General features: G+C 46.7%; 1 pseudogene across 1 annotated transcript; it reads left to right on the top strand.

The window, feature by feature from the left end:
• Positions 1–1,155: 1,155 nt before the first annotated feature.
• On the top strand, positions 1,156–3,198 carry LOC309619826 (serine/threonine-protein kinase MARK2 pseudogene; annotated as a pseudogene). Its single transcript has one exon. The product of its transcript is annotated as a serine/threonine-protein kinase MARK2 pseudogene (transcript).
• Positions 3,199–4,446: the final 1,248 nt, after the last annotated feature.

Here is a 4,446-nt window from a genome sequence, read left to right as displayed (position 1 = left end):
AAGTGGAGCTACAAACCAAAGTTACAACAGTACTAGCTTTTATCGTCGCCCGTCTGTCTACTTTTACCAGAGGTCTTTATTTCTTCATAAGGCTTTGAGCTACTGTCCAGGGTCCTTGACTCCAACCTGAAGAACTCCCTGTGGCAGGCGGGTCTGGTGGTTAAGAACTCTCTCAACTCTTGATTAACTGGGAATGTCTTGATTTCTCCCTCATTTTTGAAGGAAAGTTTTGCTAGATATAGGATTCTTGGTTGACGGTTTCTTTCCTTCAACACCTCAAGTACATTGAGTCATGCCATCTGGCCTCCGAGACTCCTAATGAGAAATCTGCTCAATGACCTTCCTGGCAAACCTTCTCTCAGCTTCATAGACTTTCATAATGTACCGTATCATGTCTTATGCAACAGAACATTTTGTATAGTATCGTGAAGTCAGTTAAGTTGTAACGTTATTTTGAGACCAGAATTTAAGGAAAAGGAATTGAACATTTCAAGTGTAGACATTATGAGTTCTCTAAAATTATTACACATTTTCAAACTAGAAATAAAAAAGCCACTGAAGTATCCTGCAGATTTTTATTTATAACAAAGTGAATACCAATATCTAATAACACACGTAAAGAAAAATTTCTTTGGGATCCTTTTTCCTAAGTGTAAAGGGGCCTTGAACTCAAAAAGTGAGAAAACCACTGTGGTGTATCCCCAGCGGTGATGGGTCCATTTCTTGCTCTGACCTCAGAGTGCACCATTGTGATGTACTTCACAAAGCCCTATGAAAGAGAAAGGTGGGCCGAGGTTTTTGGTCCTTAGAGCCCAGGAAGCTGCTTTTGGTGACCTGACGGCCTTGGACCTACAGTTAGCTTGTGTTTTCCTTGTTTCTGCCATTTTGTTGATTTTCGTTTCTCTTTTCTCTACTCTTTTTTATTTGTGTCATTGTTCTTTCTACAGTTAGCATAGTGAGTATTGTTGGTATAGTTAATACTTGATTAGCATAGTTAGTGTAGTTAGTACTAGTTAGCGCTGTTGGTACAGTTAGCGTAGTTAGTGTTGTTAGTAGAGACAGCATACTTAGCCCTGTTAGTACAGTTAGCATTGTTAGTTAGGGTAGTTAGCGTTGCTAGGTAGTGCTGTCAGTCAGTGTAGTTAGCAGATCACCATGATGCAGGGCCTCACAGCCAAATCTGCTGGCAAGGAGGCTCATATTGATGACTTCGAGATCCTCCACACCATTGGTGAAGGCACCTTCGGTGAAGTGAAGTTGGCCCGGCACATTCTGACCGGGACACAGGTGGCTGTGAAGGTCATAAAGAAAAGGCGTCAGAGCTTCTCAAGTGTCCAGGCACTTTTCCGGGAAGTGTGCAGTCTGAAGGCTCTGAATCACCCCAATATTGTAAAACTGCTGGGGGTGATTGACACAGAGGAGACATTTTTCGTGGTGATGGAGTACCTCAGTGGGGGGGACATGTACCACTATTTGAAGACCCATGGCCGTATGACAGAGGCGGAGGCCCGAGGCCCGTTCCAGCAGCTGGTCTCCGCCCTGCAGCACTGCCACCGGAGGGGCATCGTGCACCGAGACCTGAAGCCACTGAGCCTCCTCTTTGATTCCAACATGAATATCAAACTTACAGACTTTGGCCTCAGCAACAAGTGTGATGACATTGTCCAACTGGACACGATCTGCGGCACACACCCTTATGCTGCCCCGGAACTCTTCCTGGGGCAGAGCTACAGCGGCCCTGCGGTGGACGTGTGGAGCTTGGGAGTAGTGCTGTACACCATGGTAACTGGGTCCCAGCCCTTTGTGGGAAAAGACTTCCAGGAGCTGCGGAAGCAAATCCTACAAGGGCAATACCCCATCCCACCTTATCTGTCTTTGAAGATAAGGGATCTGTTACAAAAAATGATTGCCCTCAACCCCAGTGACAGAGGCACCTTACCTGACCTCATGAGGCATCCATGGGTCAACATGGGCCAGAAGGAGCCACTCCAGCCACCCTGTGTAGAGGACCTGGAGGTGACAATGGTGAGGACTCCGGGCTTGACTTGCGACCAGATCCAGGACACTGGGACAGGCAGTGTGAGCTCCAAGAAACCCAAGGTGGAGGTCTCCATCATAACTCTGAAGCCCTTCTCTTGCGGGGACCTCTGTGGCAGTGAACTTGAGGCTTCTCCAAGCCCTGTGGTGTCCTCCCTGCAAACCAGGTGGCTCTACCACAGAAAAAATGTGCAGCTGCAGGAAGACCAGCAGGCAGGGCAGAAGACCGGTGAGTCTGCCTGTCCCCCACCCAGCCTGGAGGTGAGGACTGCCACCCCCAGCCCAGCCCCCCAGTGTGGCACTGGGACATCCACCTCCAGCAGCAGCAGGATTGGAGCCCCAGAGGGAAGCAGCTGCCCCCTGGGTGTGTCCAACACTGGAAGGTCCTCCCACGCTGGGCAGCCTGAGAGTGTGTCCTCATCCACTCTCTCTGGCCAGAGCCAGAACAAGCAAGGGGTGGCTGGGAGAATCTGGAACTTTATTTTGAAACATCTTTGTTGCAAGCTGCCCAGCATGAGGCGTCATAATAAAGTGAGCCCATGTGAACCCCATGGATGACCGAGGCAGGAAGGTCAGGCCACCGCGCTCCCTGGGGCCCAGTGCAGGGGAAGAGGAGTGTGTTCTCTGCACGGCCTTCAGAAGCATCGTATCCAAGACCCTGGCCAGCTCAGAGGATGGTCCGGAGCAGCCCAGGCGACCGAAAGCGAGGCCACCGTGGCTGCAGGTCTGCCCCTCAACCCCGACCTGGGTGAAACTTGAGAGACTGGACTGTCATTCCTGGGGCACGTCTCCCCTCCCCTACTCTTCTGTCTTCCGTGTTGGTGGGGGAGGGGGATAGTTCTTGTTCCAAGAACTCCTTGGTTCTTCCAATTCTAGTTAATAAACTTGATGCTCCAGAGGGGAAAAAAAAAAAAAAAAGAACAGGGCCAAATGCCTATGTGATTGTCACCCGAAATCTTTATTGTCCCAACTCTGACATCTTGTGACACTTACTGGCTATGTGACATTGGACATGCTACTTGTTCCCAGGTTCCAGGAATAGTGACAGTGAATATGTTAGGTTATAACAGGATTAAATTAAATAATGCACGTGAAGTACTTAAAAGAGTGAAGAGCACACAGTGCCCCATGTAGGCTGCCTATCATCTTTGGTTACTCCTAAAGAAAAGGGTAACAAACGAGACCCCAAAACCTTGTGGCAGTAATTTTATCCTCCTTTTGTTAGATGTCTCACTACTCCATCTCTTCATCAATGGAAAGTATTCAATCATATTTTAATGGCGTCTCGATAATCGTCTGAGGTACCACATATAAAGGAAAGATTTTTAAGGAATACTTTTATAAATACATGCATCTTTTTTCCCACATTTGATGTTACACAGCTTCACAGAAATGAAAATAGAAGTTGACTTTTGTTATCTGTCCTCTCACGCTCATATGTCTAATAATTAGACTGCAGACTCGAATGAGAGGAGAAATTGGTCTTACATTTCCTTTGTATCCTCACAATGTCAAGCACATAATAGGTGCTAAATATACGCTCACTGATTGATAGCCCAGCATTTAATTTCATTACTAGAGCCATCTGAGCCACTAAGTGGTGTAGTTTGCACACCACCATCTGGAACTCCCTCTGACCTCAGTCTGGTCCCCATTAGCTAAGACCAGGGACAGAGACCACAATGTCACCCAGAGACAAAGGTATGGCTCATAATGACCTGCCTGACTCAGGCAGAGAGGTTCAATTCAGCTTTCTCCTCTATATCCCTTCTGCTACCTTACACTGTTAAATGACCCAGAAAAAAACCCGACTTCTTCAGGACAGAGGTAGCCAGCGATCATCACGTTTTCCTAAGCCGGTTCCAGTCCAGCATCCCACTTATCCAGATTGCAGGCAGCTGGGAGATTTGCTCTTCTGAGTCACCTCAAGGAACACTGGAATGATGAGTTTCAGTATCATTTTTTCTCCTTCGGGAGAATACTGTCACTGATTCCTCTCAGCATACACTTTATTATCACCCAAGTTCCCAAAGGCACTCAAGAATATGTGATTAAAGGAATTCCCTACTGTCATATATACAATAAATCTAACTGCCTTTATTATCCAGCAAGGTTTTTGGTTTTTTTTTGTTTTTTTCCTCTTTCAATCTAATGTCTCCTGGCTAGAGATGAAGCCACTCACCAAACATCCCTAACTCGGCCTCACATTTTTGATGTTGAATTGAGGACATGTAGGTCAAGTGTCAAACTGCCAGCACGTTGGCTATTCAGGTCTGGTTTGCTTGAAAAGACTCTTACATGTTTAGAATATTCTAGTGTTATATGTGCAGACTGAATTCAGAATTCCCAAGCCTTCAAAGCACAGGTTAGATTTGAGGGCGATGGTAGCAAAAAAGATCCTCTACTCAT

Source organism: Balaenoptera borealis (genome assembly GCF_965194805.1).
Source record: "Balaenoptera borealis genome assembly, chromosome: 1".
Classification (NCBI taxonomy): domain Eukaryota; kingdom Metazoa; phylum Chordata; class Mammalia; order Artiodactyla; family Balaenopteridae; genus Balaenoptera; species Balaenoptera borealis.
The sequence above is the reverse complement of the archived record's forward strand: the minus strand, read 5'-3'. Positions and strand labels throughout refer to the sequence as shown.